Here is a 17,600-nt window from a genome sequence, read left to right as displayed (position 1 = left end):
TGAACCAACACATGGAAGGAGGTATTGCTTAGCAGAGTTAAAAAGCATCTTGCAACAAATGGGAGTGTATCCCTGGCTTCTCCAAGAAGTATGGAATGTGTGCTTCAGGCTTGGAAACGTGGCCTGAATGTAAGAATTGACTAAATCAGTTTAAGCTCATCGTGTCTTTATACAGAACTATGAGACATTTGGGAGATGCAGTCAATATATGACCTATAGACAGCCCCTTTATTGGAAAGCCACCCTGTCCCTGGTTCATTCAGTAGATCGTTCTGCTCACAGCACATCATGGCCAGTGTCTCAAACAGTGCAGATGGCACGCTACTGCTAGCTTCTCAGCATCACCCCATCTGTACCCCTATTTTTCCCAATACTTTAAAACATGGAAATTGTAGAGATGCTGAAAAGTAAATAACTTGCACTACATAGAACTGCTGGTGCTCACTGATTCTTCTTTCAAGGAATAACACTGAGCTGGTAAAGCAGATTTGTCAGAAAAATGTACAAAGAGCTTCAATTTAGGAGGAAGCAATAAATACCTTGATTGATTGCAACCAAGTCAGGCTGACACTTAGTAGAAGAGTGAATTATTCATTTCTGGAAAGCAAGATGCTAACTAACTGATTTGGTGCTTAAGGCAGCAAAACTGTTTCCGTGCTCTCAGAAGGGCATCGGACATTTTAGAGAGATGATTTGTTGACTCACCATGTTAATATGTTCTGGTTTGTGAAATAATGTTGTTTTGATGCATTATCCTCAGCCTTCCAGACATGTGCCCCAGGGTCTGCATGAGGAAAACTCTCTTGCATACCACTGAGAAGAGTCACCCCAGCACTTGTGTCCCCACTGCAGAGGCATTACATGAGACAGCCACCACAGATGCAAGACACAAATGTTGTCCCAGTGCAATATGTTCTAAACACACTCTGGGACGTGGGACACTCCGATGATCAAAAAACTTTCTGACAAAGGACTATGGAAAAGAGAGTTTGACACATTTGCCATCCAGAACAGAAGAACAAGCTCAAGTCAGATGCTGCTGCTTTCCTCCCTTCCCTGTTGTATCACCCAGCTTGCAAAAACCACCCTGAGGAGATAACTGCTCTGATGGATTGTGTCATTTTTCAAACTACCTTATCGGCAAACAGTCAGTATGTTGGGCTACGTGTTGAAATTACAGCTCACAAACTTCCTAAGTACTTTCCCCATTAGGGAAGAATCAGTCAAGTGACGAAGCAATGAATGAAGACAGGATTGCTTTAATCTCTGAAAACCAGAAACTTTTCCTTTAGAAGAGGAGTTGTTTAGAAGAACAATGAAAGCTGTGGGTGACAGCACCTTGAAAAGGCCTGAACTTATTCTGGCGTCTCTCCTCCTGGTTGTTTGAATACTGCACAGTCCCAATTCAGGGATGTCTTTCTCCAGGAGCTATAAAAGCTTTCCTTTCCACTCAACTCACTTTCACAAGCCCACAGGTAAGAATAAAGTACTTAAAACGACGTGGATTACTTTACATTTGATGAAACGTTCAGTGCTTAACGACTCCATTTAAGATCTATTCATCTACTGCAGGTATTTCTAATCAGAAGGTAGAACTGGTAGCAAAGGGAATAGTTTCAGCTGTTGTGAATATGTTTATGTAACATCAGTAATGAAGTTAAAGAAGTTCACACGTCCCAAGGAGGCAGTGACTGTCAGGATACAATGCCAGCAAGCACTGTTAAGGAATTTCAACTGCTTTCACATCCTCGTAGGCTCCTCCTGTTTAATGCATTTGAAAACAAAGCTGCCAAAACCCATAGATGAGGCTGGCGTACACTTAAGTGCCTGGTTTTTTTCAGTCTTCATGTCTATCAACCTTAAAAGATTGTGATTTCTGAGCAGCACAATCAATTCTGGCAGAGCATATGGACAGCTGGGTTTAATTGCTCCTCGCTTGCAGTGCAACAGATTGTGCTTGCCCCTGCTGAGAAGAGGCTGACAATTGGAAGCTCTTCAAGGGAAGGACCGTTTCTTCTTTGTGTGACTCTCACATACAGTGAGCACCACCCAAACATAAGCAATACACACCGATGCTTTCTGAGCTAAGGAACGTTTCCATGCTGACTTCTTAAGAGGAAAACCTCTGAGATTTCCAGACTGGGACACATTATTCAATACTTGGGAACTTAGAAACAATCTTAGGAGCTTAAAAGACTGCATCAGCTTTAAAGAAATGATGGGTCAGTAGTTACCTTGGAAGGACATCTGAAATAGAGACTGCATCTATCTGTAGGAGACAGATGGGAAAGTTTCTTAAATACAGATACAAAGCATAAAGCATCAATTGGAAGGGTGGTGCAAGGGGAGTGTTTGAAAGGCATCCAACTAGCCAGGGAATGCTCTTGCATCCATTTGCTACCTTCTGGAGGCAAAAAGTAGCTTAAATTGTGAACTTAACACACAGCAGATAATTGGGTATACGCATGTGGTGGATGTCTGAAAGTGAACTTTTGAACTCCCAAGCAGAAGATGCTACTTGCTTATTGCAAGCACAGCATGTCTAAATTTTGGTAAGACCTGGACTAAACCAAAAGGGGCACATCTTGAATCCTCCAAACACAGAGACATGAGACAGTATCACTGCTTAGGGAACTGATCACAAGCTGATCAATGAGTTAGACTATTCAGACAGGGAAAACCAGGGGCTTGGGGTTCCAGAAAGAAAGGTGGTGCTGAAAAGAGGGGTTCCCAAAAAAAGAGAACTGGCCCCCGAAAGAAGAGAGCTTTCAAAGAAGGTGACAATTCTGGAGGGCTGAGGGCTGCAGGAAAGATGCTGGAATTCAGTGCTTCCTCCTGACCACAGAACCTATACACGTTTCAAGCTGTAACAGAAACGCATGACTTTGCTAAGGCTTCAGGTTTATGGAATTAACAGGTTTGCTCCTCCATAACCATGTGGTATTTGTGAGGAAACACAGGCACCAAGGCACAGGGCTCTGCACACAGCTAATGAATACCATGTTGCTTTTACTGAATTATGAAACCGGAGAAGTCACAAATCATCTTAAAGTCACAAATCATTACAAGTCATCTTTGAATGTATTTATCGTCAGCTTACACTTAGTGCTATAGCATTCATGTCAAGAATTGTCCACTGGTAGTCTTCCACCAATACCCACTGTAAATTTTACTCCAAGATGGAGACCAAAAACCCAGTGTGAATGCAAAACTGGAATTTACCAGAAAGGCACAGGCAAGGTCCCCAACAAACATAGCCCTTGTTGCAGCAGCTTATTCACTAGGGCTCACTATGCAGGTGAGCAGCTTCTCCTCATCTACCTTGACTTTATTTTTAATAGCTTTTTAAAACCAAACCCGAAATTGGTTACTCAGCTCTCTCCTACAAAAGGCTATAGGAGGCACTTCTGCATCTAGTAGCAGGCAGCCTGGAAAGCTTAATCCTACCTCAGGAAATAGCCATTTTAATGGAAATTCTGTTTCTTGGTTTTGTTCCTTTTGTTTCTTTGCTCAGGCTTGTTAAAGTGATTAGAGTAAAACCCACAGTAAACTGCATCCCAAAGAATTCCCTCTGTAGCCGGTGCACAAAGCGCAGCACGCTCAGCAGCCCCAGCTCCCTCTGTCACAGAAGATAACTACAGCGAGGGATCTTTAAAGCCCTCAGAACAGGAGCCGTATTAACAAAAATGGATTGCAAAGATGAGACAAAGCGAGCTAACAAATAAGCAACAACCACCACCTGCTCCTCGCAGCTTTGCCAGTGTGCACGCTTGAAATCAGGAACAGTTGGAGGTAAAAAACAACCCAGAAGGTGCTGGGTGTTGGGCAGAGGCTCACTTGTTGCCACCAGGTCTCATGGCGATTCCCTTCCCTCTTTCCCACTCTTTTTCTCTCTCCATCGTCTAACTTTGCGTGTACATCTGCAGCATGCACAACCCTGAAACCTGGCAGCAGAAATTCACTTGGGCAACCTTTACATCCTTCTCTTAGCCGGTTCTTGGCAAATTCCTGTTGTTTCTTTTCCAAACCAGCAAGATCTTTCTCCCTGCCTCAGCGATGTGACCTCTTGTCCACACACCTTGATTCTGGGAACCCTTCTCCTGAACACCCATGTTAGTCGTTTCCAGAACAGCAAAGGTAAAGACAATCTGAGTTGTGCCCCTTCATCCTCAGTAACTCCTCTACTGTTCCTACCAGCTGAACAGATTTCGGGGTCCTTACCCTCACAAGCAATGACACCAGTAATCCCATATTAACTTCTCCATTCCATCAGCAAATGCCACCTTCGATACCTGGATCAGCTGCTTCTCCCGCAAGGACTTCCACAGGGCTTTTTCTTTCCCTTCCTGAGCTGACCTGCCACAACTACACATACTCATTGATATTCCTGCCTATGGCTCTCTTTTACCACAGCATCTACAGCAAATTAGCAATGAGTCAGAGTTGGACTTAGGCTGTATCATGGACAGAAAAGCTCTAATCACCTAATCACACTGCTCTAACACCAGACCACATCTTTGGGTACAACATATAACACATTCTGGGCACTGCTGCAATACAAGTAATAAAAGAAAATGTCTCAGCAGTGGTGCTGAAGCCCTTCAGGTACAGTTTTAAATAGGAAATCTTTCCTCTATACCCACTTTGAAATGCATTATCCCCTGGAGGATGCAAGACTATAATTTGCATTGAGTGAGGCATTCAGATGAGGTCAGGGATGCAAACAAACGTGATCGGAAGGTTAAGAGTCAGAACAGTAAGACATGGAATGGTGTGGAGTTGGGATAATCTGAGAGACAAAATGCATTCAAACGTTCACTGTCCTTTTCAACTGCTGCTCTTCCTTTTACTGAAATGGAGGAAAATCACAGTCTGCTCTGGGATGGTTTGTTACCACCTGGAGCTTTGAATTCCAGGGTTTCTACGCCAGCTGTTTCAAGTCCAGAGAACAACGTCCACAAAAAGTTGCTATTATTTACATCCTGGTAGTGTGCAGAGAAGACCTGCGATGGTTCAAAACCCCCTGACAGACAATGAAAGTAAAAAGCATCTTGTCAGTTCTGAAAACAGCCCCAAAGAGCTTTTAGTTTGAGTTACAGGAATTCTTTTTCAGAGATAAGACTTAACTTCATGGTGAGAAACTCTGGTTCTCACAGATCTGAATTTCAAAAAACATTTTATCAACTTCCCCATACAAATGAAGTCACTTTGGCCAAGAATACTGTCGAGAAGTGTCAGAGCAGACCGAGCTGGTGAGGAGAAGTGCACACAGTTCCAAATGCAAGAAATTAAACTACTGCTTTGTTGTTCTGCTTTCTTTATTCTGCAAGCAACATGCACATGCAGATACTGTACAACAGACAAGAAAGAAGATACTTGAAGTGAAGGGAGTTTGTAGTATTTACCCCAATCCAGATACTCAACCATTCAAAGCTTTCCCTCCCAGTGATGCTCTATAAAACACCTCCTTAATTCTGCATTTCCTGGTAAAGCTCTACTTTGGAATGAATTCAGGTGGGCTTTCAAGGGGAGATCCCAGAGTAGAAAAGCAGCACAAATTGGCTGTGCCAAGCTGGTACCCTCAGTGTTCAAAGTGAAGTACAACAGAGGTCCCTCTTTCTAGACTTCATAAAGGGAAGGAGAACTGCAATGTAATAAGATTTTCCAGTTAATAATATCTCATTAGAACAAACCCAAAACCTCTATGGGTATTTTTTTAGATAGTATCTTATATAAAAATAAAGATGAATAATTACAAATTATGCAAAAGCCACAGCCTTCCACATCTGATGGTAGGACCCATCTAAGCTCAGCTGAGCATACAACAGCCTAAAACATAAGTGACAAAAATTGCTGTCTATCATGTGTATTTGTACAGCCAACACTGCACAGGCTGATTGCTGAGGTTAACCACAACAGCATTAACAGCAATGCTGAGACTTCCTAAAGGCTTCATGTTTTGATCCTGTAATTTCATGTGTATGACAGTGCTATTACATATCCTTGCATGTATAACTCTGACCTGGCAGGGTACAAAGCTCCCCATGCTTTCAGTGAATGAACATGCAGCCTCAGCCTTGGCCACAGCACAGAGCTAACCCGTTGTTGTTGTTAACAGACTCCCTGCCTCAAGCTGGAAGCAGTTCCACTTAAAGAGCAAGTCAAGTTGCCTTTCACATCATATAGAAACTGTGACAGACACAAATGGTTTGGAGGACTCATTTCTGACAGTCTCCTCGAGCAGCAGGGCAGTGTCTGAGTGGGTTTTATAGCAAACATGCTCCAGGTTAAACAAGCTCCACTGCAGCCTCTCACTGAGAGAGGTTATTGCCTCCCACACTACTCCTGTGCTGGCCAAGCAGAAGATAATAATGAGGAAACAAAACATGTCCTTGCAACACACTGAGGGGAAGAGGAGCTAGGGAAGAATTGCCAAGTTCTATTCTTTTTGTCACAGCCACTTCTCAGCGACGTGGTGTTTGTCTTGACACAGCTTTGCTCCTGGGGAGAGCTCATTTTCCCCACCTCAACATCCAACCAGGTACCAGGAGGAAATTGCTCTTTCTCTAGTAATGGATCATTTGGTAGAGGGAGAAGTGAGAGAGCAAATAGGGAGTTTCCAATATCTCAGAGAACATATATATATATATATACACACACATACCTTTGTTAATTATCCATGTAGCTACCTACGTTATTCACCCCAAAGTGCAGTTTCACTTAGTTATCTTGAATGTGCAGAACCCTATCTTGCTCTGCTCTTTCTCAAGTAAGAGACCTGAGTATCTAAAACACCCCAATATCAATTCAGTGGCTACATTTCCTTCCAGCTCCTCAGGGCAAATAGGCAAACATTTGATTTTCCCTCCCTTTTCACCATTTAATGGGTTTATTTCATTTATTTAAGCAAGTTGTAGGAGCCCTTATGAAAAGAGCATATTCCCCTTTATCCAGGAGCACGGAGAAGCTCTCCTCCATCTCCTTCATAATCCCTACCTGTTGATGATCACTTTCTGGTCCCAGGTTTCCTTACCTAACTCCTGAGGGAGCTGGACTCTGCTCCCTTGGTCCCCATGCAGAAGGGTGTTGCTCTGTGTCCTTTTATTCCTTGATCATTAAAAGTTTCTACTGACTTGAGATTAACAAACATTAGAGAGGTCCCAGGCAGTGAGAACAGGGCTGTCACAGAGCACCTTGCTGTGCATACAAAGAAACTCTCGACTGGAAGAGTCAGCAATGCAAGGAGAATTAAAAAACACAGTTAAATAACCCTAAATCCTCATGCATATTTATAAAGTACATCGCATCAAAACTAAATCAATACCTCTCGCTAGTTACATACGGCCTGAGAAAGTAGGAGCTGGTAACTTGGCTTTGATTTACTGGGTTTAAACCACGACACCATTGTATTGCTGAGACCTAGAAAGTCTCCATGTGGGAAAAAATGCTTGGGCTAAGAAGGGGAATTTCAAGTGGTAACGGAGCAGAGGGGAGAAGAGGGGCAGGATCACAAGGGATCCACCTGAGCCTTGTCTGCAGAGAAGAGTTTCAGTTTAAACCATTCTACTCCCATGACAAAAACACTTCTGGCACAAGGGCAGGGTTTTGATTTTTGCTGCACCTCGGTAGGTGACATAAGCTACATCCTCCCCATCACTTCACACCCCATGTGCTGAGGGAGCCTGCCCATGGAGGGGACTTGTATCAGCACAACCATCTGCTTAAATACACTTTCTTGGCTTCCACTGGGGGGAGAATACTTTCTGGGCTGCCTGCAAAGCTTTAACTACTATTGAACTATTTTTCTTACAGGCAATTTGAACCAAAGATATGGGAAAATGCTTATGAATGTCACACACGGTGGGATCACCAGCCCATTAGCAAAATCACTCTGTCAACATGCTAGACCTGCCCTGTATCTATTCATCTCCAACAATGCATCTTCTTTACTCAACCTCAGACTGCTACGAAGTTGAGCCAAAACCAATTTTAATTTATCTTTAAATATATGTGGTAGACACAAAACTGCACGACTTAATGGTCTGAAATACAACTGTCCTATCTCCTGTCTGATTTTATTTCACCAGTTTTACTTCACTATACTAATGGGCTGGAGAGCAACAAGCACATTTTGCTCAGAGATGTGAAGGGGCAATGATTTCCAACTTTACTGCCAAGTTTCCCCAGACTTACGACTGCCAGGCCAACCTATAAACTGTTAAGACCCTACAACAGCTCAGTCAAAACACAGTATATCCTGCTGTATAAAATTCAGGGTTTGATTTTTATCATCCCTTTCCTCATTGTCAACATGAATCACAGCGTTTTTATGAAAGAACATTGAGAATGAGGAGAAATTCCAGTTTTCTGGTGTTTCGCAGCAGGAAACCAGCTCTCCAGCCCCGGTGTAACAAAGCACCAAGGAGAGGACAGCTCAGCCTTACACAACAGCTACCACAACACGCTCTTGCTCTGCGGTAGTTACTTCTTTCCCATTAAGTTTTAATTAGGTAACACATGCATAACTCAGGAACACAGAGGAGCTGTGGTTGAGAAGGCTTCTTTGCAGCTTTATTTGAGCAAATCCCAAAGACAACCTTCCTGGTTTTCAGACAGCAGCTTTCAGCACACAATCACGCTGACTTTCAGGGGCCAGATCCCACTTGCTATAGGGGAATGCATTTTGCCTTCCTTAGACCATTGTAGCAATTACCTGGTCATTTTTCATATTTCAGTTACTATTTTGGTTTTAAATACCTTAAACCTTTAAAACTACTGCTATTTGCTGCAACCTTCAGCGGTACACAAGTTCTCTGAGGGAACTAAAGGCATTTTTCCGAGTTGCTTTCACAAGCAGAACCCCCAAACAGTCTTTGATGCCTTTGGGATGTACTGACAGAAAGCAGGGAGTTTCTGCCTGAAGCTGATACTGAGGAGGAGACAAGCACCTCTGACTCCATCTGCCTGAACCAGCAAAAAGTGACCTCCAGAATAATGATAAAAATCTTCCTTGCATAAATTTATCCATTTTTATCCTCCAGCAGGTCAACAGTGAAGAAAAAGATCAGGAGAGGTGATAAAGGAAAAGCACATTCGATGTTAGTGATTTCAGAGAAAACATCATTTTCTGTAATCACTGCAAAAGGAGAACCTCTGCTGTGGTCCTGCTTAACAGAGCTCAACGATGCTTACATTTCACTTGAGAGGAAATACATGAACCCATCATTTCAGCCCACTCAATCACTCCTCTACTTTCGTCTCCAACTTAAAACCCCGAATTGGATGAATTCACTTCCTGAAGTTTGCAAATTACTAATCACCCATTGGCACTATTGATCTGCACAGTTTGCATTTACTGCAGTGGGAGTGAGATAGCATAGGCTGGTGAATAGACTGTGAAGACCGAGAAATGAGATTAAGCAGCTCGCCTCATACAGATCAAGTTATCTGCTGCCTCGTTTGCTTGTCATGAAGCTTCCAGAAGGCAGCAAACTGAATCCCCTTAACTCACAAGACAGAACTGATACATAACTCCATTAGAAGAAGAGAGCAGAAAGAAGCAAGTAACACAATTTCATGGAAAACAGGTCTTGTCAAATAGACTTGAGGAGATTTCAAGTCTACCTAATTAAGATAACTGTGTTGACACAACAGAATGGGAATTCTGTGAAATATTTGCCTCGGTATCAAAATCACATTTTCTGTTAAAGCCAGCATGATGCAAAAATCAGACTAGAGCAGTTTTTAAATGGCCTGAAAGCTGATGAACTAATAGCGCCATTTCCCAGTTACCTCCAATAAGAACTGCTTCTCTCACCACTCCTATGCAGCGTTCAATCTCTGAGATACACAAGAAAATAAGAAATCCTTGGTAAAATATGCAGATAACACAAAGGCAGAATTGTAGCAAACAATAAAGCCCACAAAGATAGCTTAGAAATCTGATTGTGCCAGGCACAACCATTCCACTGGAATTCAGATGCGTCCTAAAACATCCCAAAGCCCAGAATGGAGTCTCAGGTATGCAATACTTTCTGGTAGACAATGTCCGTGAGGAAGGCTTTTGACCATGGTTAATAACTCAGGGTAACCTCCAATTTAATGCTGTGGGGAGAAAAGAGAAGGAACAGTCAGTGAGAATCTTCCCATTCCTATGAGTAGGGCTAGAGGAATAACACTGCCTCTGAATGCAACACTGATGAGACCACTACGGTGCTGCTGCATCCAGGTGAGCTGGGCATGTGTCAGAGGGCTGCTGAAAATTAAGGAAAGGTGTGAGAAGATTCCCATGAATGATTCATGGTCTGAAGAACACATCTCACAAAAAGAAATGAATGGAAATCAAACTATTGCATTTACTACAGAGAAGGCTGAAGCAATTTGATCAGGCTCTTTGGTGGAAATCTGACACTAAACGGTTCTTTAATCCAGCAACAAAAGCATAGCGAGAACCCAATAGCTCACGGGGAAGGCAGCCAACTGGGAATAATATATACATATATTTTAATAGGGATGACTAAGCAGGGAAACCAATACATTGTCTATTACTTACTATCTCTAAATCAAAATTTGATATCTTATTAAAAAGAGTCTGTGAAGCAACCACAAGTCACTGGGTAGAGATTTCTCTTAAACCTGTATGTTGTGTGTTATTCAGCAGCTCAGACTAAAAGGATATTCTTTTTGGCCATAAACCTCTTAATTCAACTCATCCCACTTCCTCCAATTCAGAAGAAGCGTTATCCAATACTTTCATCCATTCTCTCTCATATCATTAATTCCCCCTCTTACTTTCTAAGCCTCCAGACAATTCTGTAACTTCAGCATTTATTCCTCTCAGACATAACAAGAACCGAGATGTTATCACTGGCAGTTTAATCTTTTTCAAGGAGAATTCTAATTTGTACAGAAATTATATTAGAATCAATGCTTCTAAATATAAAAATACTTCCAAATCTATGTTCATTTTAATATGTCAGAGTGGTTGAGCTGCTCAAATCCTCAGGTGATGGAAAAACAGAATGACACTTAAGATCCAGGCACTGGGATTGTGCTTTTCTCCCCTAAAGGAAATGTCTTTTTCACAGTTGTAATGACAACTTGAACACGTGCATATTGATCCATACGGATGTAATCCAGCTCACTGGAAAAGTACAAGGCTTATTTGGTGATTAGAGTGCAAAACAACAGAGACTGGAAACAGGTTTGTTACCTGCCATCCTTCTTGGTCACCAGGCTTTAAATCAGGGAGTCTCCATCCTGATTTAAAGGGAGTAAAGTTAACTTAAAAGAGTTCTCTTCTGGGTGATGGTGAGGAAAGAAAGATGGATTGAGATGTGAAAGCTCAAGAAAGAAGTCACAAAACACGAACACATCTCTACATACATCACTCTCGACCACATGTGCACAGTGTACGCGTTCTCTGTTAAACAACCATTCTCCCTCATTAAAGCCAGAGCTTTAACAAACTATTTCCCATGTTCCCATCTAACACCCTGCTGCCAATCACCCATCCATCTTCCAAACCGCCCTCTGATGGCATCATCTGCCACCTAGTTTTGAGCACCTTTGCAGTCAACAAGGTACCTGAAGGATTGCAGAGTAGAGGTGAAGCAAGGAAGCCAACAACTTGAACGAGCACTATCTACCCCTGTAATCCCAGATTATTCCCTTCCTAGGACACGCATGTCACAGTAACATGGTGCTTCATGCTCATCAAGCAGGGTTCAGATGGATAAATAATTTTGGTTCTGCCCTCAGGAAACTCCTGGAACATCATGAGCTGACATGCTAAAAAGCTTCAGCTATTAACTGGCCTTTTGGAATGGATAAACCCAGCTCACTAACCTCAAGATCAGTTCCCCACAGCTACCTCCTTGCCAGGGCTAGGAATTCTAATCCATATTAAAAAAGCCCTACCCGAGACTGTAACATGGCTGCCTCTCTATCCTGAACAGAAAAAATCCCAAGCATCCCTAATTCCTCAACACATGCCTGCTTTCTCTGGATCAGCAACCAGCTTAGCCATGTTGAACTTGAGAATACCATTCAATTTTCTAAGTTCTGCCTGGATCCTTCCCAGTTGCAAACTCTAATTTGTTTTCTGAATGCTATCTCAACTGTAGGAACTGATCAGCACCTTCCCTTCAGCTCTGCAGCCCGTATATTGAGTTAAACCACACACAAATGTGTTTGCCTCTCTCAGAATCTGCTAAATGAGATAGTCTCCTATTTAAAATGAAGCACTACTAAGCGAAACCAGGAGTACTGCTCTGCCACGTGAGATGGGCAGCAAATACTGGGTTACCAGGTCCAGCAGTCCATGGAGCCTCCTTGGGAGGAGCACATGGACAAAGGGTTTGACTTCTGCAAAGACCGATCTGCTGTATCCAAGAAGGATCAAAGCTGCTCAGGTCCAGGCAAACTTTAACTGCACCAGAAGCTGACAACCACAGAATCACAGAATGGTTTGTGCTGGAAGGGACCTTTAAAGGTCATCTAGTTCTATCGCCCTTCAATGAACAGGGATATCTTCAATAGGTCAGGTTACTCAGAGCTCCATCCAACCCAACTTTGAATGTTTCCAGGGGTAAGGCACCCACCACCTCCCCAGGCAACCTGTGCCATTTTTTTAGCACCATCATTGTGAAAAATTTCTTCCTTCTATCTAGTCTAAATCTCACCCTTTTTAGTTTAAGACCACTACCCCTTCTTGTATTGCAACAAGTCCTACTAAGAAGTTTGTCCCCATCTGTCTTACATGCCCCCTTTGAGTATTTAACAGGATTGCATTGGAAGGGTAGTGAGCATGGGGGAGAGAAGCTGGAGTGAGGATGGAGGTAGCTGCCATGTAAAGCACAAAGGCCCCTCCATAGGACCACACTGATGCTAGACATCAGCAGATCCCTCCTGGGATCAAGAAGAAAACCAGCATGAGGTAAGGGAAGATATTCCAGGCTTTATTTAAACACCTCCAACCATTGCAGTCACATCTCCCAGAACCACCTGAGATCTCCATTTATCATCTTCCTATTTTAACACTAATCAATACCACTGCAGGACAGGAACTTTCTGTGTAAGTAGAAAACAAGATGGCCTGGAGCCCTTGGAAATTCTCCCTGTTCCCTACCAGCTGGATACCAACTCTGCTGCTGTGTCTGCAGCATGCACAGCCAGTGCTGTAACACAGCCTTAAACAACGCTGCAGCGGCGACTACTTTGCTTCCTACAGCTCAACAAGCCTCGAGCTGTGAGTAGAGAAAGAGCCCCCTCTGCTTGCTTCTTAAGCTGTGCAAAGTGTGTGTAGAGAGACTAAGTGTTTAACAAAAGGAGAGTACTCCTTGACTGAAGGAGTATGTGGGACACAGGAGCTGTTAGCTATGTTATAAACCCAGGAGTGTGCACACTGAGAGAGGAGTATTGAAGAGAACAGCTACCTGAGAAATAGAAGGTGGTGCAGCCTGTAGACACACAGAGTCCCCCAGCTATAACTGGCTTCATAGTGGCCAGGTGACTCAAAGCTAGAGAGAATGTGGGACTGAGGGAGCACCGCATTCCGTGAGCACAGCCAAGTGCTGTCCTAGTGTCCAGAGTCTGGCAAGAAAAGCTGGGAAGGAAGCTGACTAACCAAGGAGAGTCACCAAGAGAGCTGGCACAAGTCCAACAGCAGAAGGAAAAGATGAAAACAACCTTCTGTGTCCCCTTGACCCTACCAGTTTTCTTTAAGATACGCAGTTCTTATGGTGGTTCAAATGTCAGAGCCCATCTGAATCCTGTCACTACAACAGCCTAAACTGATGCTACTTCCAGAGGAGATACACCCACTGGGAATGAAATATCCTGGCACAGAAAGGTTTTGAAGTAATTCTGCCCTCTCTTTTATTTAGTGCTTTTGCTAGGAACAGACACAGGAGAAATAGCTCAGGAACCACGCATGCTTCTAAGACAAACCACAAGCTTTTGCATTAAGTTTTACTGACCAAACATGTAAATCAGGCTGTAAAGACTGGTAGCCCATTATATACTATTCAATTACTATAGCAGGCATCCATCCTGTGCCTTTCACAGTGATCTGTAGCCTGCAACAGGTTCATAAACAGCTCAGAAAGACGACTGCTGTAGATTCCACTTAACTCCTTATCTATCTGCTTTAAATGGATTAAATGACTGTGTCATTAAAATGCTTGAAGTAAGCCTTTGATCATAAACTTCTCATCATTTTACAGTTATTGAATCTGATCCCTAATGAATCTTATTCTGCCATATTTCTCTGTCTTCTGTTCCCAGCTTTGTTTCCCATTAGTCCTAATGCAACTGCTTGGTATGCCCGACCACTGCCTCCTTACAGACCTTGATTGCCCAACCCAGAGGGATGGATAAAGTGCAGGGATTTCATCTCAGGGAGGGTCAGAAGGAGAGAGAAAATAATCCACAAAATACACACCACACCAAACACTCTTTACATATTCACTGCACAGCTGCGTGACTGCAATTCCCTTCTGATATCCCTTTGTAACAGCAGCCAGAGGCCCCGCACGCTGCGCGCTGGAGCAGAGGGGGGAATTTGGGCAGTGCACTCTCCCACTCCTGAAGGAAAAAATGGGTTTTACTTACATAGGCAAGGGGTGAGAGGGGAAAAAAGCACTATTGAAGTCAAGGGATTTTCTGCCACAAAGCACCGATGTTAAGTCTGGCTGTAATGAAGGATGCACCTGATCTCTGCAGTGCAGGGGGAAGGCCAAGCTTGTGCTATCATGAGTGCCCCAACACAGGGAGCAGACAACACACAATGTCTAAGCCACTGCAGATCCTTGTAAAACGGCCCCAGCTTACTCAGAAGCAACTGGTGAAAATGGAGGGAGACAAAATGTCAAAGGACCTGGCTCATGAGGACATGGGGTTGCCAGGAGTGAAGGAGAACAACTCCTCATTCGTCTGTGACATCCGGTAGAGATGGGGACCATGTGTGTTTCACTGAGGTAATTCTGCAATCAAAGTTTTGCTCCAAACCCAACCAGGCTACAAAACCAGTGATTAAATCTGGTGCTAAATCTAGTTTCTTGCACCAGTTTAGTCTTGGCATATAACAGGGGCTTAGTAGGAGCCCACACAGGAGGGCTGGCTGGGGGACTGTCCAAGTGACAGGGTAAAGATAACAAACGGGCAGGGGCTTGTGATACATTAGACATTTATAGGAGTCTTTCAAAAGTAATGTCAGTATTGGATCTCTTGAGTCCTGATATTTATTCCTTGAGAAGAAGACAACCATTTTCTGAAGAACTTCAGAGATGTTTCCTTTTAGGAAAGTCCATTTTCATCAGCACAACATGAAGAGCACACTTGGGAATTCGTGTCTGGCTGAGCATTCAAGACAGTGTAGAAGGGCTCCACGCTGAGGGTGGTTTTCATACTTCAGTAATCAGTAGTTACAAAAGGAAATACAAGAAGCTCCTTGTAGTAGCCATAGGAGACGAAAAGCACTGTGCAACATTACACGAGAACCAAATGCCTGTTTCAGTTATGAACTCTATTAAAGTCACATGAAAGGGTTAAACCAAATGCTGAAACCCCACATTTGATATGGAAGAGGCCTATTATGTCAACTTGCACAGTCCTTGCCAATGCAGCACACTAATATTAATCATTCTGTGTTCTAATTATCTTACCATTATAGCAATTTTCCTGATGATCATCCCTTTTTTTCCCCTTTTTGCTGTTGTTCAGTGGTTTTCAATGATGCAGGCTGTATGGGTTGGAACACCTCCTTGCCACCGGAGTGTTTCCAAAGATTATTCCAAAGGATGTGTTATTATCTCTCTCCATCATTCCCTTGGCTTACCAGGACATACTTTCAAACAAAAGGATGCGAAAGAGGAGGATGCTGCTTTGCTTCTGTCCCCTCACGTGCTCTGCACTGACACAGATAGGCTGTGGAAACCTCCCAGATGACCCAGTGCCACCCTCTTCCAGCACTTGGTCCAGTGACACTGAGTGTAGCAGTGCTGACCACAACAGGACAGCAGGAAACAAGTTTCCCTGCTACTGCCCAGCTGGAGTGAGACTGCCTCAGTAATTGCAGTAGAGCAAGAATGGATTTCATTTATTTTCTGCTTTACTCCAGAGAGAAAAAGAGCGCAGATTTACCCGCTGGCCTCTTTCCTACCCCCAGAGCATGAATTACTTGCAGATCTCACAGTGCGTAGATAGAAGCAAAGACACAGACAAGTCCCTTGAATCAAGGAAGTGATCAGTCCTTTCTGCCTCATCACCCTCATGTACATAATAGCGATGTTTTAATTAGCTTCCCCTATGTCTGACAGACATCCTGGGTCATGCAGAGAAACCACCTTTCACTTCCTACCCTCACAAAATTAAAAAGGAAGAAAAAGCTACCCAGTCCCCTCCTCTTTCCTACCCAAGGAACTCAACTGCTTGCCAGAGAACACTGAGAATCCATTAGTGAAGAATATTTTCTGCATTTGCTGTGGAAATCTCCTGGTGATTTTATCTTTCAGTTCAAAGCTCAGTTGTTTTTCTTCTGCCAGTACAAGGAGGCTTCAAGCAGCACTGAAATCTTTTCAGATGGGGAGAGTCGTCACTTTACTTAGAATTTATAAGAATAAGAGAGATTTGTGGATAAACTGAAACAATAAGAGGAATGGCTATGGGCTAACCTACTGGAACTGAAGGGCTTTGAGTTAACTGCTCAAAGCAGCAAATTCAACATTATCTTGATCTGAGTGCACAAAGAAAGAAACACTTCAGGAGCATCTTTGCCCAGTAACAAGTTTTCAAGCTATCATTGAGCAAATTGGAAGAAGGTCATCATCTGTAACTCTCACACATATCTAAAGGACTCAGACTCTATCTTTTTGATCCCCTGGAAGCATGCAACATGAGTAAAGTGCATGAAGTTGAACAGAGCAGCCAAAGAGCTGATACAGCAGGGGTGAAAGGGTAGGCTCAGGAAGAATATGCTGATGAATTGACCACTAGGTTTGCTTTGCAGTATGTCCAGTATTTTTTTCTCTAGGATGCTTGAGAGAATGGACCACACATAAATCTTCAGGTGCTGACGCAGATCTATCTTCTAAGCGGTTAGTGTCAACAGCAGCATCAGACTCAGAGGATATCAGAGACCCTGGGAAAGCAGAAAGGCCAAAAGACATTGTACATTCAATCCCCAAATTACTTGGACATACAAGTTAAGTGTCTCTGTGCCACCACAGCAGAGCTACTAGGCAGCACGAGAGAAAGCATTTCATATGCTATACAATCAGTACTCCTTCCCACCACCCACCTGAAGAGGACCCTAATGAATATCTGTCATATTGACACCTCCTACATTTCAACTGTAAACCTTAAAGGAACAGTCTGACAACTGCCACAGCTGCAGTGTCCAGGGAAGAGCCCCGAGCCCAGACCCTCTGCCTGCTCTCCCTCTCAAGCAGTTATTTCCCATCCAAACAGTTATTTCCCTCTGTTTGGCCACCTTTACCATCCACCTGACCACATTTCAGTCGAATTCTGTTGAAACAACCTGCGTGATGTTCCCTATTTTACACCCATATGCCTCAATTCAGGTCTACATATAAATAAAA

General features: G+C 43.3%; 1 protein-coding gene across 4 annotated transcripts in view; it reads right to left on the bottom strand.

Annotated features, from left to right (window-relative positions):
• MAD1L1 (mitotic arrest deficient 1 like 1) overlaps positions 1–17,600 on the bottom strand; it is a 368,957-nt gene that overhangs the window by 131,051 nt on the left and 220,306 nt on the right. The gene's annotated exons all lie outside the window — the stretch shown is intronic.

The sequence above is a fragment of the Pezoporus occidentalis genome, unplaced genomic scaffold (assembly GCF_034315485.1).
Source record: "Pezoporus occidentalis ecotype Australia unplaced genomic scaffold, CSIRO_AGI_Poc_V1 ctg169, whole genome shotgun sequence".
NCBI lineage: Eukaryota > Metazoa > Chordata > Aves > Psittaciformes > Psittacidae > Pezoporus > Pezoporus occidentalis.
Note: the sequence above shows the minus strand (reverse complement) of the source record. Positions and strands in the feature narration are given on the sequence as shown.